The following is a 20,000-nucleotide window of genomic DNA, read 5'->3' as shown; positions in this document are numbered from 1 at the left end:
CTAGTGACCAAGATGGTTGCCATGGCAACATAATTCATCCAATCAGAGCAGTTATCTAATCAGGTTGAAATATTGCCATGAGGATAAGATATCTGCAATATGAAAGCTAAATGTTGAACGGTTTTTGAAATATCGTGTACACAAAGGTATGTGGACAGATGACCAGTCGGTCAGTTGGTCGGTCGGACGGAGCTCATTGTAATGGCCATGTGTCTGACCTTGGCGGAAGGGCAGGGGACAAAAATTAACAATCGGAAAAATAAATATATCTACACGAATAAAAGGCAATGTGTGTGTGTGTGTATGTGTATGTGTATGTGTATGTGTATGTGTGTGTGTGTGTGTGTGTGTGTGTGTGTGTGTGTGTGTGTGTGTGTGTGTGTGTGTGTGTGTGTGTGTGTGTGTGTGTGTGTGTGTGCGTGCGTATGTCAGTGTGTCTCCTCTATAAAGGCCCTGTCACACCTTGACGATTTAGCAAACGTATGCCTGACGTATGCAAAATTTGGCTAAAACGCTGGCACACATCGAATACGTTATGGGTAAGTTTGTATACGTTAAGAGCACGCTGGCATACGTCGTAGTATGCTGGCATATGTCGTAGTATGCTGGCATACGTCGTAGTACGCCGAGGTGTTAGACAAATTTTCAATGCTTGAAATTTTTCGACGTATGCCAGTGTATGACTCACACGTTCCGCATAATGCTGGCCATAAGTTGTAGGCACGTTACACAATCATTGACACACGTTACTTGTAAGTTAGTCATAAGTCGAAACATGTCGAGGTAATGTTTAGCGTACCCGAAACTTATTTCTAACCGATGAGTAACGTGTTCCAGGCACGTTACGCGATCGTTGACACACGTCCACACACGTTACTTGTACGTTACTCATAAGTCAAAACACGTCAATGTAATGGTTAGCGTCAGTGTTCAAGACTCCCTGTTTTTTTTTTCTTCGGTATGACGGTGATGTTAACACTTCGATTTCTAGTGCGGTTATAATATAATATAATTAATAGGCTGCTGCTCAACGATTTAAATCATAACCGCACTAGAAATCGAAGTGTAAACATCACAGTCATACCGAAGAAAAAAAAAAACCAGGGAGTCTGAAACACTGACGCTAACCATTACATTGACGTGTTTTGACTTATGAGTAACGTACAAGTAATGTGTGTCGACGTGTGTCAATGATCGCGTAGCGTGCCTACAACTTATGCCAGCGTATGCGGAATGTGTGTCATACGTCGAGTATGTCGAGAAATTTTCAACATGCTGAAAATTTCTCGACGTACTCGGCGTATGACGACGTATGCCAGCGTACTACGACGTACGCCAGCGTGCTATTGACATATACAAAACTTAACCATAACGTATTCGACGTGTGCCAGCTTGGTTCGGCAAATTTTTCATACGTCGGCATATGCTGGCGAAAACGCCAAGGTGTGGCAGCGGATTCACACTTCGATGTCAAGTGCGGTTATGATTTGAATCGTCGAGCCACAGCCTATGAATAGCCTACGCCACGTGATCGTCGGCGATACGCTGCGCGCTATGCACAAGTTAGACGATAGTTGGACATAGGTTGTGAACGCCGACAACACGCTCAGCATTCGTTGGTATAAGTTATCTATATGTGATTAAAACGTTCTGTGTACGTTACTAATACGTTATGCATACGTCCAACACGTTATTGTCAGGTCAGGTTCGATCTGTGACCTGCTTCAGGTACCATGTATACCTGTACTAACCTGTTCCATGGTCGGGTTGTTGGCGACTAAACCGTCTCCCCCACCAGGTTTTCTGGTGAGGAGGGTGTTTGGATATGGACACCCAGCAGGATTAAAAACAAAACCTGTCAAAGGGCGGAGGAGCTCCTTGTGAGCCAACGGCCATCCATATCTAGTGCCCAACTGTGTCTGCGGACGTCCTCCTGCAGTTGGGTTACTTCTTATTAGGAGGTTGGTGGCAGGATTTGCACTCCGGCCACCGTAAAACTCTTCATTCCGCAAAACGCAAAAACGCAAAAAAATCTGAAAACCCACTCCGTGGGAGTACCTCCTGCGCAGCTTCCCTTCGCAGGGCAGTTCACCGGATGACGGGATTGGGGCAAAGCCTTCGGGACCCCCAATCTCTGATGATAGGAGGGAAACCACGGGGTACCATCCCTGGGTCAGATTGCGGGAGAGTGTGTCGGAGTGGTGCTGAGGTGTCGTCCACCAGACGGCGGTCTCCTTGGGTTAACCTGAGGCGGTCCCTTCGGGTGGTTGCCTGGAATGTCATATCCCTAAGAGAGGATGATCACCTGTCTCTGTTAACATCTGAGCTCAAGCGTTTGGACATCGGGATTGCAGCTCTCTCTGAGGTTCGGAGACTGGATTGCAGCGAGATAATGGTGGGTGGTTACACCTACTATTGGTCTGGTCGCTCTGATGGTTACCATACCGAAGGAGTTGCTGTAGCTGTGTCCAATAAGCTGACCCCAATGATAGTTGAGGTAACACCGGTCAACGAGCGTATTATGAGATTAAGGATTCGTCACTCCTTTGGTGTCATTTCCCTGGTCTCTGTTTATGCTCCGACTGAGGCGAGTGATCTCACCGTGAAGGATGCATTCTACGCCACACTCGAGTCTGTGGTTGATCAGTGCCCCAGACGAGATACACTTCTAGTCTTGGGGGATTTCAATGCATCGACTGGAACTGATAGGGATGGTTATGAGGTGTGTGTTGGTCCCCATGGGTCAGGAACTATGAACCAGAATAGCACTAAGTTCCTTGACTTTACAAGAAGTCATGGACTTAGGGTGGCTGGTTCATGGTTTCAGCACCCACAAGCTCATCGCTGGACTTGGTATTCCAACGCTGGCGATGTGGCAAAGGAGATTGACCATGTCCTCATTGACGGTTTTTGGAGGATGATCCAGAACTGCAGGGTCTACCGGAGTGCTCAGTTCCTCAATACTGACCACAGGCTTGTTGTAGCAACTCTAAAGCTGCACCTTAAATCCTGGAGAATGGTACCATCCCAGCCTAGGCTGGATGTTGCCAAGCTCAGGGATGAGAGAGTAGCTGAGGAGTTGGCGAACAGGCTGAGTGGACACTTGGGGGGTCTGGGTGCTTTGGGGGGTCCTGAAGAGTTGTGGAGCGCCTTCAAGACCACCGTCCTTGATGTTGCCGGTGGATGCCTTGGAGCTCACCGCAGGGCAAAGAAGAATTTTGTCTCTCAAGGGACACTGGATACCATTGACCAGAGTAGCAGGGCCAGGCTGAATGGCAGAGCTGAGCTGTTCAGGGAGCTGAGGCGTAAAACTGTACGTGCACTGAGGGTGGACAAGGAGGCCTATGTGCGAGGAATCTGTGAGGGGGTAGAGCATCACCTGTGGACAGGTGATTCTCGTCCCGCTTACAGGGGAATTCGCGCATTACGTTCATCCAAGCCCATCCCTCGGAGCACTGCAGTTCGAGCAGAGTGTGGTAGGCTCTTGACAGAGGAGTCTGAAGTGAAGGCCCGCTGGGCCGGTTACTTTGAGCGGTTGTACCAGGATGATCCCCCAGCTGTCGAGTTGGATGTCAAGGGTGTTACAATCCCTGTTGCTGACCCTCGAATCAACTGTGGTCCACCTTCGCTTGTGGAAACACGGGCTGCGGTGAACCAGTTGAAACGGGGCAAAGCTCCAGGGATCTGTGGCATCCATGCTAAACTTCTCAAGGCTGGTGGAAATGCTGCACTCATGTCGTTGCATGCAGTTTTGTGCTCTGCCTGGAACACAGGCATCATCCCAACTGACTGGAAGAGGGGCCTTGTTGTCCCTCTCTGGAAAGGGAAGGGTGATCGCTAAGACTGCAACAACTACCGAGGGGTGACGCTGCTCTCAGTGCCGGGCAAGGTCTTTGCTCGGATAATTCTTGATAGGGTTCGCCACCATCTGCTTGAGCACCAGCGTCCAGAGCAGTCAGGCTTTACACCAAAGAGGTCAACGATTGACCGTATCCTTGCACTTCGTGTCCTCACCGAACGCAGTCGAGAGTTTCGGCAGGGGCTGCTTGCAGCCTATGTTGATCTCTGTAAAGCGTTCGATTCAGTGAATCGGGATGTCCTCTGGAGGATTCTTGGTCTTCGTGGGGTGCCACCAAAACTGATTGATCTGATGTCTGAACTCTACTCTGGTACTGAGAGTGCTGTGAAGTGTGGTGGTACCATCTCTGACTTATTTCCAGTTGTTACTGGAGTTTGTCAGGGATGTGTACTTGCCCCCACACTTTTCAGCACTTGTATAGACTGGATTTTAGGGAGGATGTCGGAGAGATCAAGTTGCGGTGCATCGTTTGGCAATGTCAAGATCTCGGACCTTGATTTTGCAGATGATGCAGTCATCTTTGCGGAGACTTTAGACATCCTCTTGGGGGCCCTCGAGGTGCTGAATGAGGAGTCGGAGCCGTTGGGATTACGGGTTTCTTGGGTCAAAACGAAGATCCAGGCTTTCGGTGACATCTTGGACGCTGCTGTCCTGTCTGTGTCTGTTTGTGGTGAGGATGTTGAGGTCGTGGAGAGATTCACTTACCTTGGCAGTGATATTCATGTCTCTGCTGGCTGCGAGTCAGAGGTCAATAGATGTCTGGGTCGGGCCTGGGGAGTCATGGATTCACTGGATCATGGGGTGTGGCGCTGCCGGTACCTGTGCGGGAGGATGAAAGTCCGAGTCTTCAGGTCCTTGGTACTTCCAGTCTTGCTCTATGGGTGCGAGACTTGGACTCTGACCAAGGATCTGAGACGGAGACTTAATTCCTTTGGTACCAGGTCTCTTCGGAGAATCCTTGGCTATCGCTGGTCGGATTTTGTGTCCAACGAGCGGTTGCTGAGAGAGACTCGGATGAGATTTGTTACCTGCATAGTCCGTGAGCGTCAGTTGCGGCTGTATGGACATGTGGCTCGTTTTCCTGACGCTGATCCTGCTCACCAGATTCTCTCAGCGAGGGAGTCTCATGAGTGGAGGAGGCCAGTGGGCCGACCACGTGCCTCATGGTTGCAGCAGGTTGACCATCATCTCAAGGAGATGGGGATGGGCCTGGCATCTGCCTGGGGGATGGCCAGACGGAGGCCCCTGGAGTACCGGCGGAAAGTGGACGCAGCGTCGCGCTGTTCTGGCACATGCTCCCATACCTGACCTGAACACGTTATTATACGCCCAAAACTTAATTTAAAAAAACATCAATAGTTCAGCGTACGCCATCGTTTTACATACATTTTGAGACCTTGCCATACGCTGGCTAAAACGTCAAGGTGTGACAGGGACTTAAGTCCAAAACAATAAAACCTAGCAGCCTGAAACTTTGCGTGCACACTAAGAAAAGTCCAAGCATGTGCAAAAGTGAAAATTAGGTGTTTGGGTTTATTAAAACACCCATTTTGAAGATAATTAACAGCCTTATTTAATCATATTCATCACTAGGCAATCCTCGGCCACCGTGCTCTCTGGGGACTGAAGGCGTTTCCTGGGTTACCTCGCTGGGGTCTGAGGCAGCCATGTTTTTTGGCCTGCTCAGCCATGCTTTGACGTGGAATAGACTGCAACAATTTCTTTGTGATAAAAGTTTATTTTTCACTTTTTTTCACTCATATTATCAAATGCATATATATATATATATATATATATATATATATATATATATATATATATATATATATACATATATATATATATATATATATATATATACATACATATATACATATATATATATATACATACATATATATATATATATATATATACATATATATATATATATATATATATATACATATATATATATATATACATACATATATGTATATATATATATATATATATATATATATATATATATATATATATATATATATCCCTGTGTCGTAAGAGGCGACCAGGGTTGCGTCAGGAAGGGCATCCGGCGTAAAACATGTGCCAAATCACTATGCGGATCACACGGATGATCCGCTGTGGCGACCCCTAAAGGGAGCAGCCGAAGGAAGAAGAAGAAGAAGAAGATATATATATATATATATATATATATATATATATATATATATATATATATATATATATATATATACACACAAACATATATATTGTTATGGTTGTGGAAATTCGCATTACACCAGTCCTCAGGTGAGATATCTTGATAAGTCCATGTGTAGTTAGCCCAAACCCGTTGTATATAGGGAATTTATGTGATCCATCCGGGCTGCGACGCTTTGAGTTATCCATTTTTCTGTTTTGTCTTTTATTTCAAACAAACAGCATCTCAACAACCACGCCATCCCCACCACAGCGCCAAGCACACGACAACCACGCCACCTCCACCACCTACGCTACCACATCTTTGCCACTCGCCATTCAATAAGCCCCGTGCAGTCACGATCTCCGCGGAAGAACAAAAACCACCAACGATGCTTGGGGGCTTTTCCCGCCTGTTTCTCCCGTCTAAATTTTCCGTGCTCGGTGTGGTGGAAGTGCGATCCGAGCCGGGGGTCAAAGGTGAGAAAAGGTGGGCGCCTCTTTTTGGGGGAATAATTCCCTGGCCAAAACTGACTTTCCTCGTCCCCCGCACGGCGCGGGGAGTGGGGAGCGAGAGGGTACGCCCCTTTTTGGGAAGCCTCCAGAAGGGAGGTGGAGCCAGAAACAGGGCGGGGCGAAGGGCGGAGCCCCGCGCTACGAAAGGCGGACAGCACGGACTTTGAGTAGTTTTTAGTCTTCGCAGCTTCCTGTCTCCTTGTCTTCGAGAGTTCCTGTGTTCTTCGGGTTCTTTGAGCTTCTGGGCTGGACGTCATCTTCTTCTTGGCGCTGCTTGTCTTGTCGGGGGAAGAGGTCCTGCGCTCGCGGCTTGGCAAGCGGCCTGTCAACGGAGGGACGGACGAGAGACGCGGCAGCGCTGGTTGTGAGGTGGACCTGCGCGTCCGGACGAGGAGTGCCAGAGAGGGTTCGCCGGCCACGAGAGAGGTCGGGGCCAGGCGCGACCACGCTGACAGCCGTGGGAGAGGGACTCACCAGCCACGAAAAGGGAAGTCGCGACTTCTTTCTTTTTCCTTTGCTTTTTGTGTAAATGCTTGTGGTGGCGCCGCCTGTTAAGTAAAACTGTGCAAGTTTTGCCGTGTATCGGTCGTAGTCGGTGGTATCTCTTTTTTACTGTTTCTTTCTGTGCTTGAATACGTGCTTGCTTTGTGTCCGTGTGTCACGCAATAAATTGCTTGCTTGTTGAACTGTTCGCGCTCTGCTTCATCTCCTTTCTTTTTATTGACTCTCCATCCTGCATCGCGTAAGAGATTGGTAGTGGGTGTAAGTTCCCGGTAACTAATCTGAACCGTCGAGGTCGACGATAACTCCGCTCGGTTATCTCTGCAGTACGGAACGAACCGCTTAAGCGGTTCATGTCCGAAGTCGACCTGCGGCGAGGTACGATCGCTTGATTAACCATCAGCGTCGATACTTAGGTAGGTCGAGTTTGGCGAACAACCCCATCCTACGCGGGTGGCCGATTGGCACGATTGTGGTGAGGTCGAAAGACCCACCCGTGACGAGCTCCCGGCATTGTTCCGAGTGTCACGACTGAATTGTCCGTCCGGTGGGCGACGTGCCGCGATTCGAGTTACGTGGCCGATCGCACGCCGGCGGGCGCGAATTCGCAAATATACATATATATATATATATATATATATATATATATATATATATATATATATATATATATATATATATATATATATATATATATATATATATATATATACATATATATATATTGTTACGGATTTTAGAATCCGGTCTGATGAATGCATCCACACATCCAGGTCCTCAGACAGTTATTTCCTTAAATTCATGTTCAGATTAGCTCCATCCCCATGTCTAATGGGATCTTTAATGTGATGCGTTGAGAAGGGAAAAGGATAGATCCCTCTCTTTTGGGAAGCATTTTTTTTCTTTACGACAGACACGTTCACAAACAATTCTTTCACAAACTCTGAAGTCTGCCCTCATTTTTCCTCAGCAACATTCTTTCAAGAGCTCTGACGCCCACCTTTTTTGAGCGCACGGGTCGTCATGGTAACCGTGCCCCAGTGGGGAGGGCTGAGCTTGGGGCGGACGGCACCCCGCGGAGACGGCCCGGGGATATAAAAACGAGCAAGAGAAAGCGTGAGGTACGTTCTGTGAGGAGAGACGTTCTGAGGTATAAAAAAGTGAAAAACGTGCGAAAGAGGGACGTTCTGTGAGGAGAGACGTTCTGAGATGTAAAAAAAGTGAGGAAAAGGCGAGAGGGACGTTCTGAGAAGAGAGAAATGTTCTGAAGAGAAAGAGATATGTTCTGAAGAGAAAGAGATACGTTCTGAGGAGAAAAAGTGTGAAGAGAAAAAGTCTGAGGAGAAAAATTGAGGAGAGGAAAAGCGAAAGGAGAGAGGAAAAAGCAAAGGGTGGGACAAGCGACCAAGAAGCGGGTGTCTGACCAGCGCCGACGAGACAATTCACCCTTCCAGCAAGCATCTGGTCTGAATGTGGGTGTGAGCAGTGCCGTCAACAAGTGAGGCACGGGTCGATCACCAACAACACCAGGGTCTAAACCCGCAACGGACGATCTCGGTGCCCTCCAGACGTCGACTGGCATGCAAGGCTGCCCCGCGAGAGGGTGCACGGCAAAGCTGGGTGCTGGCGATGGACGCGACACGCACGCACACATTTTCAGGACGTTTTCGCTTCATGGATGACTTTCTGGTGAGTGAGCGAGACGATTCTCCCCTCCCCTCCCCCTGAATGATCTGCTGGGTACCCTTGTCTGTCTTTAGCTGTAAGTCAACCCCCGATAAGCATCAGCTCTTTGTCTCTTTCCTGGCATTTTGATTGATTTTGCTTTGAAAATCTTTATTTACCTCAGCAAATAAAAAGTTATTTTTATTTATTTATTTTATTATTAAGAAATTATTTGTCGATTTCCAACCTGTCCGTGTTTGTCCTTTCCTTCTATTGGTATAGCATTGTTCGAACTGAGATAGACTGGGAGGTAATTACCATAGATTTGACCAAAAAAATCGTCAGCACGCACCAGCGGTTAAAACGCTCGGCCGCCCTAATTAAAATCTAATCAGATAATATTGCTGCTTTGCTGAGGGCGCGCTCCCCGCTCAGGTAACCACGTGACCTCTAGTTAAACGGAATAATTAGACGGCGGACGCTGGAACTCGTGGTTGACTGGGTGGCTTTTGTTGCTTTAAAACAACCCACCGTACCATAATGTTAATTGTGAGCGGTGGCCCCAGGTCCAGCTCGACCGAGAACAACCGGGGATTAATCCCCCTGAGTGACAAGCTGGTGTCTCGGACCCGTGACAAAGGACCCGTGGCCGCAACAATATATATATATATATATATATATATATATATATATATATATATATATATATATATATATATATATATATATATATATATCTTCTTCTTCTTTCGGCTGCTCCCGTTAGGGGTCGCCACAGCGGATCATCCGTATGATCCGCATAGTGATTTGGCACATGTTTTACGCCGGATGCCCTTCCTGACGCAACCCTGATCGCCTCTTACGACACAGGGATATGGTACACCAATTTTTTAACCGGGGTATACACCGGGCCCAGTATTCTGGTACTCATTTCGCCGACCTGGGAAGGATGACAGGCTGAGTCAACCACCTGGTGTATTAATTCAGTGGCCCGACGGGGCTTGAACTCAGGACCTTTTGGATCCCAAGCCACTGCCCAAACCACTGCGCCAACACCAGACTGTATATATGTGTGTATATATATATATATATATATATATATATATATATATATATATATATATATATATATATATATATATATATATATATATATATATATATATATATATGTATATGTATATATGTGCGTGTATATATATATATATATATATATATATATATATATATATATATATATATATATATATATATATATATATATATATATATATAGTTGTGGTTACCAAATTCACAAACCACCATTCAGGTCCCTTAGGTGAGATATCTCGGTAAGTATATGTGTAGTTAGGCCCAAACCCGTTATCTAGTGGGAATACATGTCATTTATGCGTGCTGCGACTCTTCAGGATAGCCGTTTTTCTTTTACTATCTTTATTTTGGACCAACCGCCATTGTTACCACCACCAACCACAACATCAACCACCCACCGCGGCGCCGCTTCACGTCACACCTCGCAACCGTCGCATCGCCACCGTTCTTGCGCCGCTTGTGGGTACCGGTGTTGGACTCGTGCAGGGCGCGCGCCGAACAGCGTGTACAAAACCACGGATTTTCCACTTCAAAAACGGATCAAAAACGACACACGCCCACTTTTGTTCCGTCCAATCGGTGAGCGAGGGGCGATTTGGCCCCGCCTCCAGGGCGTTGGAGGGCGATCGCTATATGCAAATTTATGGATCAAAATGCATTCACGCTCACTTTTTCTCGGGCCAATGGGGAGCGAGGTGAAAGGTCGAAGGCAGGGGGTCAAAGATGAGAGAGCGAAGCCACGGGGCTTATATAAGCGACCGCGTTCGTCAAGAAGAGAGTTAGTTAAGACTCCGCAGTCGGTGGAGTTGGGAAGAAGAAGCAAGAAGGAGTTGGTCGTCGTCGTGTGCGTTGGAGTCGGAGCAAAGGGGACGGAGCTGTGGAGAGGCGGCGAGGGCAGACGAGGAGGTGCTCGCGTCGTGCAGGGAGCTGCACACCAGGGAGGCCGACGGCGCGACCTGGCCGAGGTGGAGACGCTCGTCGCGGGACTCGAGGCAGAGTAGAAATCCTCTATACCCCGAGCATCAGCAACCCCCTCCTGTTTCCCCCCGCGCTGAGATAGTGCGACCAAGGGGGCCCCTTTCCCACCCCCTACCAGACACTGCCCGCGAGGCCCGCGGAGTTGAGGCACCATCGCCGCTCCGCGTCTCATCACCAGACGGGTAGGCCCGACCCGGTCTCGGCCTCAGGCCCGCCTCATCTTTGAGGATGTTCTTTTTCTTTGCTTTGAGTGTGTGTGTTGTCGGCGCCGTCTGTGAAGTAAAATTGTATAAGTGTTGCCGTGTGCTCGCGTAATCGGTATTAGATCTGCATTGTCGCATTTGCTTTTTGTGTAAAATTGCATTGTGTTTCTTTTCCTTTTCTATGTGCTTTTGGTGGAATTGAATATGTGTGCTTTCCGTTCATCGCGAATAAATGTGCTTTGTGTTGAACTGTTTCCCGCTTCGCTTCGTCATTTCCTTCATTGAATCCTCATCTTGCTTCACGTAAAGGGTTGGTAGTGGGCTGAATACGCCCGATAATTAATCGAACCGTCGAGGTCGACGAATAACACCGCTCGGTTATCCCGATAGTACGGAACGGGTCGCTTAAGTGGCCCGTGTCCGAAGTCGACCTGCGGCGAGGTGCGATCGCCCGGTCTACCCTCCGTGTGGGTACTTAGGTAGGTCGAATTTGGCGAGCAACCCTATCCCACGCGGGGGCCGATTGGCTCGATCGCGGTGAGACCGAAAGGTCCACCCGTGACTGGTTCCCGGCGTTAGTCCGAGAGGGTCACGACTGGATTGTCCGTCCGGTGGGCGACGTGCCACGATTCGAGTTACGTGGCCGTCAGCACGCCGGCGGGCGCGAATCCGTAACACTGGTGTCAGGTCGTGCGATACAAATCCATCGCCCTCCTCGCGGCACTGGTATCGGAGAACAGGAAAACGGGCTGTCCTGTCTCCAATTAAATTCACGGGAATCGGTCCAGGGGTGAGAGAAGCGACCCCCGATTCCCTCCAAATTACGAGCGATTCAATTTAACCCTTTAAGAGAAGCAAGATGGCGTCTCAAGGCGAGCGGGAGCCGGGGGTATTAGAAATGGATGAAGAATGTGTAGGATCCATGGTCCAGGATGGAATCCCCGTGCAGGAACATGAACTCCCCCAACTGAGCCCAGAGCCCGAAATAGGTGCGGCAGCGGCCGCGGTGTATGACACCTCCCCTCCCCCTTTCCACCAAAACCCCCTGATCCTTGCCGAAACGGCTCACCCAAGCGCACCCGACATGGCCCAGCTATTCGCCATGCTGGCGGCTATGACAGCGAGGATGGATGCGGATGCACAAAAGATGGATGCGTATACACAAAGGATGGATGCGTATACACAAAAGATGGATGCGTATACACAAAAGATGGATGCGTATACACAAAAAATGGAAACAAATATTAAGGAAGAAACTAAAAAGCTGCGGGGTGAGACGCAGAACATGGGCCGAAGCCTGCAGGCGGGCATGAAGGCCGTGACCAGGGAGCTGGGAATGGCGACTCCATGTGTGGGAGCAAACGAGCTGGAAGGGGGTGCAACGGCTGGCAGGCCCGCGGTGGAGGCGGGTAAAAAAATAATTCGGGGGGCGTGTTGGGCGAGGGTCGTGACAGAGGAATCGACGGTGACCAAGAGGGAAAAATTAAATGGGGAGACCAAAACGTGCGAGACGAGACACGAGGTGACGACAACAGAAACTTATAAATGTATAGAGACACGGGAGATAGAGGGTGAATTGGACAAGGTTAGTGACACGCACACACACACGGAGGTAGTGGAGCATCATGGGGGTGAGCTCGCGGAGCGTGTAGGGACCCAGTGCGAGCACCTGGGTGGCCTCCTCCAGGAACGAGGGGAGGGAGTATGCCCCCTTGAGGCGAGTCACGACCAGGTGAGTTCGGTCGTGCTTTGCGAGGTTGAGGGGACGGGTGCTGTGGACAGGTGCACGGAGAGCTTGGGGGGTATAGAGGCCCCGGAGACCCTTGTGGGGACACAAATCCCCAGTGTGGTTGTCCCTGTGTGTGTGGTGCAAGGTGTGAGTGCGTCCCCGTGTGTGGAAGCGACCCCGTGTGTGAGTGGTGTGGTGGCGATGGTGCCGGAGTGTGTGCTTCCCAGCACGCCGTGTGTGGATGAGGCACCGCGGTTGAGTGCCCCCGCGTGTGTGAGTGAGGCACGGAGTGTGGATGAGGCACCGCGGGTGAGTGCCCCCGCGTGTGTAAGTAGTATGGTTTGTGTGAGTAGTGAGGCACGCGTGAGTGAACGGCCGAGTGCAAGGGAGACCGTGTGTGTGAGAGAGCGGTATGTAAGGGAGATGTCGGTCGGCATGCGGGAGCACGCAGCCGCGTCTCCCGGTGTGAATGTGATGGAGTGGAGTGTGTGCGTCGTAACACGCAGGTGTGCGTGGGTCGAATGGCGACGACGGCGACAGAGGAACGAAAGCCGAGTAGCGGCTGTAGTTGTTTCGGGGACCGTGCCGGGTTCACCCAGCAGTGAGCACGCGGTCCGTGCTGTGCAACGCACGAGACCGCCACGTGCTCGCTTGCGAGAGTGAAGTCCCGGTCCGGAAACGCACGCGGTGGATTTGCCGATCCCGCGGACGGACAAAGTTTAGGCAGGACTACGGATTTGGACCGGACGGGTTCTCCACGCGATCGTGTGTGTTAAGCTCCAACGGGCAAAGCACATGTGTTCGCGTGGGGAACCCCTCGAGACGTGGGGCTTGTGTTTTTTTTTTATGCGCACGGTGACGCCATAGCTGCACGTGGGGTTGGAATCCGGCAGGAGGGGTATCTCTGCCGGATGGTGCCGTCCAAGGAAGGACGAGGAACACGTGCAGCTGCATGACGTCACGGGCAGTTGCAGGTGTAAAATGCGCGAGTTGCCGCGCAGGTGCTGCGCATGAAAAAAAAAAAAAACAAGCCTCACTTTCGGGTGCACAGGATTCCTGGGCAAGGGGTGGAAGACCCACTTACTAGGGCACAGGATGGAAACTAGTTAGGGGGAAGGGTTAGCTTAGTTAGACCGACTTCATGGGGCAGGGGTAAGTCCTCATGGAGTCCGTGGAATGGATTAGTTAGAGGGATTGTAGCCAGATTTAGGTTGGGAAATAAAATGATTTATTTGGAGACAGTGACAGACTTTGGATGTGTAGTGGGGACGTAGCTTAGCTACGTAGGTTAAATGGAACGTGCTACTAGTTTAAGGGATGACGTGGGAGCACGAGTTAGTTAGGGGGTGCAGATAGAAGGATAGCAGAGTTCAGCGGTGTGTGTGTGGAAGAGTTGTTGGTGAGTGAATTGGAAGCATGTGCTTGGTGAGTGAGTGAGGCCAGCGGGTCTGTGTGTGTGGAGTGAATGGGGAATGCATGGTGCGATGAGTGATTGGGGGGAGGAGTGACTCCCGCCCAAGGGACCCCGGGGTCAGTATAAAGTGAGTTAGGGGGTTAGTTAAATTGAAAAATGGAGGTCGTTTTGCTGTTGGTGGGAAAGTAGGCTCGAGACCCATTTGGAGGGGTGCAGGAGCCCTGTTGACGGGCTTGGGAGCGTGGCTGCGAAAGGTGAGTATCGCTGAGTGGGTACCCCGGGCACCAGGCTAGTCGGCCACGGTAGGCCATGGGCCCATGGGGGGCCGGGATAGAGTAGTGGGCACGGGTGCGCCTGCTTGGTGCGGGGGCCCGGGGCGCCATCAGCCGCGTGGGCAGTGTTGTGTGCAAGGGTGGCCCTCGGAAAGGGGCCCGGGAAGCCAGCCTGCCACGTGTGCGTTTCAGGGGAGGTGCCATGGGGGGCACTCCCCGGTGTTAGGGAGCTGGTAGGCTCGGAGGCAGTGTAGTGCCCGGGGGTGCCATAGCGGGAGATTCGGCAGAGGGTCGTGCCTGCCAAAGGGAGCCACGTGTCCTAGCCAGGAGACCGTGTGAGGGCACGGAGAGAAAATTGGGGGGCGAGGCCCGAAATTGTGAGGACACCAACACAGGCGACGGGAATCTGGGTTGTTAGAACCAATAGTTTAAGCGAGAGGCGCTTGTTGAAAGCCCCGGGGTAGTTTAACAGTTAAATGGTTAGGGTAGATTAGGAGATGTACCCCTCCGCACCATCCATCCCCTCGCTGTCGTTGTGGGCCGCTGGACCCACTTGGGTTATAGATCGCCGAACTCTGGGGAGGCCATTCTGAGGCTTGAGTTGGGCCTCGACACAGGACGCTCACTCTCCCTTATTCCCCTCCGGGAAGGGAACGTAGGAGTTGGGAGTAGGCTAGGTGACAGGATAGGTTAACCGAACAAGGACGATAAAGGGGGTTAGGGGACGATTTATAGTGGGGAAGTAAAAATAAAAACAACAAAAAAATAAGTTGGGGCTAAATTGGGGTTTGACAAATTAAGGGAGTGGGTATGTACAGTGACAGGCAAAGGCGATAGGTGGGAGGGAGACAGGTAGGTAGGTCCGAGCCCGCCTTCCGAGTGGCTAGCACCACCGCACTCCCTCCACCAACCTCCACGGAACGGCAAAGGCTGGCCAACTTCATCGGCAGCTGTTGTTTTGCTGCGAGGCCTGTGCCGGCTGGATCGTCTGCAGCTGCTGTGCTGCAAGGCCTGTGCCGGCCAGTTCATCTGCTGGCTGTTTTTCTTCAAGGCCTGTGCCGGCCAGTTCATCTGCCGGCTGTGTTTGCCTGCAGCGGCCTTCTTCTGCGGGCTGTGTTTGCCTGCTGCCTTTGCCATGCCATGCCCACTGCCTACGTTCACCAGCCCCGTTCAATTTTTGCTTTGCCCCCCCCCCCCTGTTCATTGGCATGTGCGCCAGGATCAAGGCAACAGTTTGCAAGCTGCAAGAACTGCCCTGCTGGCAGCTACAACACGGGCCTGCAGTGGCGGCCCGTGCACCGTGTTTGCGTCCAACCATTCATCCATCCATTCGTTGTGTTCATTGCGTGTGCCACTTGAGCTGGCACGGAGACTGCGTTTGTGCAGCCCATGCACCGTTGTGGTTCACTGCGTTCAGTTTAAAAGGGAAGGCCTTGGACTGCGTGTGAGCAGCCAGCCACGTTCCCTGTCACCTGCATTGTTTTGAGCCAGAGACTGCATGCGAGCAGCCTGGCTCCCTGCTAACTGCTTTTCTTTTGCAGAGTTCATTGATCCTGGGCCATGGTTTAGTGTAAAATTTGTAAGTTAAGGTTAAGATGTACTGTAAATATGAGTGCGCCCCAGGCATGTCTGTCCTAGCGCCGGCAATTTTATTTAAGTCGTCCGTGTGAGTGAGTTTGTTTCGGTAGTTACGCAGCCCTCAGGTTATTTATTTTGGGGACACGAATACCATGAATGTCGCACTCAGGGATCCGTAGGTAAAATGTACTAGGGGAAAACTACACATGATGGCACACGAAAATTTGACGACTCGGGACGAGTCTGTAAAAAGGGGAGGGGGTAGTGTTGTGGTTACCAAATTCACAAACCACCATTCAGGTCCCTTAGGTGAGATATCTCGGTAAGTATATGTGTAGTTAGGCCCAAACCCGTTGTCTAGTGGGAATACATGTCATTTATGCGTGCTGCGACTCTTCAGGATAGCCGTTTTTCTTTAACTATCTTTATTTTGGACCAACCGCCATTGTTACCACCACCAACCACAACATCAACCACCCACCGCGGCGCCGCTTCACGTCACACCTCGCAACCGTCGCATCGCCACCGTTCTTGCGCTGCTTGTGGGTACCGGTGTTGGACTCGTGCAGGGCGCGCGCCGAACAGCGTGTACAAAACCACGGATTCTCCACTTCAAAAACGGATCAAAAACGACACACGCCCACTTTTGTTCCGTCCAATCGGTGAGCGAGGGGCAATTTGGCCCCGCCTCCAGGGCGTTGGAGGGCGATCGCTATATGCAAATTTATGGATCAAAATGCATTCACGCCCACTTTTTCTCGGGCCAATGGGGAGCGAGGTGAAAGGTCGAAGGCAGGGGGTCAAAGATGAGAGAGCGAAGCCACGGGGCTTATATAAGCGACCGCGTTCGTCAAGAAGAGAGTTAGTTAAGACTTCGCAGTCGGTGGAGTTGGGAAGAAGAAGCAAGAAGGAGTTGGTCGTCGTCGTGTGCGTTGGAGTCGGAGCAAAGGGGACGGAGCTGTGGAGAGGCGGCGAGGGCAGACGAGGGGGTGCTCGCGTCGTGCAGGGAGCTGCACACCAGGGAGGCCGACGGCGCGACCTGGCCGAGGTGGAGACGCTCGTCGCGGGACTCGAGGCAGAGTAGAAATCCTCTATACCCCGAGCATCAGCAACCCCCTCCTGTTTCCCCCCACGCTGAGATAGTGCGACCAAGGGGGCCCCTTTCCCACCCCCTACCAGACACTGCCCGCGAGGCCCGCGGAGTTGAGGCACCATCGCCGCTCCGCGTCTCATCACCAGACGGGTAGGCCCGACCCGGTCTCGGCCTCAGGCCCGCCTCATCTTTGAGGGTGTTCTTTTTCTTTGCTTTGAGTGTGTGTGTTGTCGGCGCCGTCTGTGAAGTAAAATTGTATAAGTGTTGCCGTGTGCTCGCGTAATCGGTATTAGATCTGCATTGTCGCATTTGCTTTTTGTGTAAAATTGCATTGTGTTTCTTTTCCTTTTCTATGTGCTTTTGGTGGAATTGAATATGTGTGCTTTCCGTTCATCGCGAATAAATGTGCTTTGTGTTGAACTGTTTCCCGCTTCGCTTCGTCATTTCCTTCATTGAATCCTCATCTTGCTTCACGTAAAGGGTTTGTAGTGGGCTGAATACGCCCGATAATTAATCGAACCGTCGAGGTCGACGAATAACACCGCTCGGTTATCCCGATAGTACGGAACGGGTCGCTTAAGTGGCCCGTGTCCGAAGTCGACCTGCGGCGAGGTGCGATCGCCCGGTCTACCCTCCGTGTGGGTACTTAGGTAGGTCGAATTTGGCGAGCAACCCTATCCCACGCGGGGGCCGATTGGCTCGATCGCGGTGAGACCGAAAGGTCCACCCGTGACTGGTTCCCGGCGTTAGTCCGAGAGGGTCACGACTGGATTGTCCGTCCGGTGGGCGACGTGCCGCGATTCGAGTTACGTGGCCGTCAGCACGCCGGCGGGCGCGAATCTGTAACAATATATATATATATATATATATATATATATATATATATATATATATATATATATATATATATATATGTATATATACACACACACACACACACACACACACACACACACACACACACACACACACACACACACACACACACACACACACACACACACACACACACACACACACACACACACACACACACACAACAAGAAAAATCTCTGAAATCATGCGAGAGGGGCAAGAAGAGTGGAGGAGTGCCTGGAAGTAGTGTGAATAACGATGTAAACATGGCAAACTGTAATTAGCACGTATATGTTGTGATAAATGTGAAAATTGAACCACACCATTCTCATGTGTTTGAGTGGATTTCAGATTTCTCAATGTGCTGAAGTGTTCAAAGGGAATGGGACACCAAGGGGAATGCAAAATATGGCAATGAAAAAAAAATGTGAATGAGGGATGCTGTCCGAGTGATCAATGTGCATACCGAGGTCTTCCTCAGCAAAGTTAGCAACGTCCTCCTGTGGAATAGCCATCCAGATGACTGCTTCTGGTCAACATTTGAAATACCATACTGTCAGAGCAAGCTGTGGAAGATATGACAGACATCTGTCAAACATTTCCACTTGGTAAAATATTTTGAGAACGGAGCTACAGTCGTGCCTGGACATTTTCTTGGCACAGGAATGTCCATGGGTATTTGAAATTTGTGGATGGGAATTTGTCCTGCTCTAATATACTATCCTGTGTCGTTCTCATGGAAAGTTAACGGCTATTGGCAGTCGGAAGTGCACCATTGATGAACCAGCAGACCACCATGTTGTCCAAACAAGCATCGAGCCAGAAGATGAGCAACTCGAACATACCTGTTACTATCATTGAAGAATATGTAAGTACAGTTATATTTGTGTTGACAAATAGTTCAAAGGAATACGAAGAGAATACAGGTTTCAGAATGGATTTGATTTCTACTTTCGTTATCTCTCAACATGATGTGCTATGACTGAAAATTTGGAATTTTCGAAGAAGTAGGAAAGTTCATCACTGAATTACATTTATTATCGACCAAAGGTTCAACTGCATATCAGCAAAGATCAGTGGGACTTCAATCCACTCAACCATGAAAAGAATATTATTTTCCCCTCTTTCCAAGAGCAAATTGTCTGCATGGAGATGTCATTCAAATCGGTTGGAACGTCAATAAAATAATGAAGGAGCTTTCGGGGCCTCAGGGCTCTGCCAGGATTCGTCTCGATCATTAGATGCTGGAGTGAACAGCTTATGTGATGGTGAAAGTCAATCTGATTCCTCAGGGATTACCAGTTTCAGCCACGGCCAATGTGGGAACTATTGCAAAGGACTCGCAGTTTCCCAGAAGCTCGGGTGCAATGATGGTTTCAAAGAAGGAGCAGGTGGTGGTTTTGTGAGATTTATTCTGCGTGCATACATTCGGTGGAAAATTTGTTAATTCGCACACAATTCTTAATCCATGTCACTGCTGCAAAGTATGCATTCAAATCAGGCTCAATTATACCAATATTTTGCACCAAACGATCTGCATTTAAAACCTATGTTAGTGTATGCAGTATATATATATATATATATATATATATATATATATATATATATATATATATATATATATATATATATATATATATATATATATATATATATATATATATATATATATATATATATATATATATATATATATATATATATATATATATATATATATATAGAAGCCTGGTGTTGGTGCAGTGGTTAGGGCAGCGGCTTGGGATCCAAAAGGTCCTGAGTTCAAGCCCTGTTGGGCCACTGAATTAATAAACCAGGGGGTTGACTCAGCCTGTCATCCTTCCGAGGTCGGCGAAGTGAGTACCAGTGTACTGGGCCGGTGTATACCCTGGTTAAAATAGGTGTACCATATCCCTGTGTCGTAAGAGGCGACCAGGGTTGCGTCAGGAAGGGCATCCGGCGTAAAACATGTGCCAAATCACCATGCGGATCATACGGATGATCCGCTGTGGCGACCCCTAACGGGAGCAGCCGAAAGAAGAAGAAGAAGAAGAAAGAAAAAGA

General features: G+C 49.7%; 1 long non-coding RNA gene across 1 annotated transcript in view; it reads left to right on the top strand.

Moving 5' to 3' along the window:
- Window positions 1–8,187: 8,187 nt before the first annotated feature.
- Window positions 8,188–20,000, top strand: part of LOC147022038 (uncharacterized) — a 25,891-nt gene continuing 14,078 nt past the window's right edge. Inside the window, exon 1 of the long non-coding RNA XR_015060617.1 lies at window positions 8,188–8,746. This is a non-coding gene — a long non-coding RNA (uncharacterized LOC147022038). The remainder of the gene's footprint in view (window positions 8,747–20,000) is intronic.

Source organism: Eptatretus burgeri, chromosome 8 (genome assembly GCF_056783735.1).
Source record: "Eptatretus burgeri isolate ZD-2024b chromosome 8, Ebu_testis_v1, whole genome shotgun sequence".
NCBI classification, from domain to species: domain Eukaryota; kingdom Metazoa; phylum Chordata; class Myxini; order Myxiniformes; family Myxinidae; genus Eptatretus; species Eptatretus burgeri.
The sequence above is the reverse complement of the archived record's forward strand: the minus strand, read 5'-3'. Positions and strand labels throughout refer to the sequence as shown.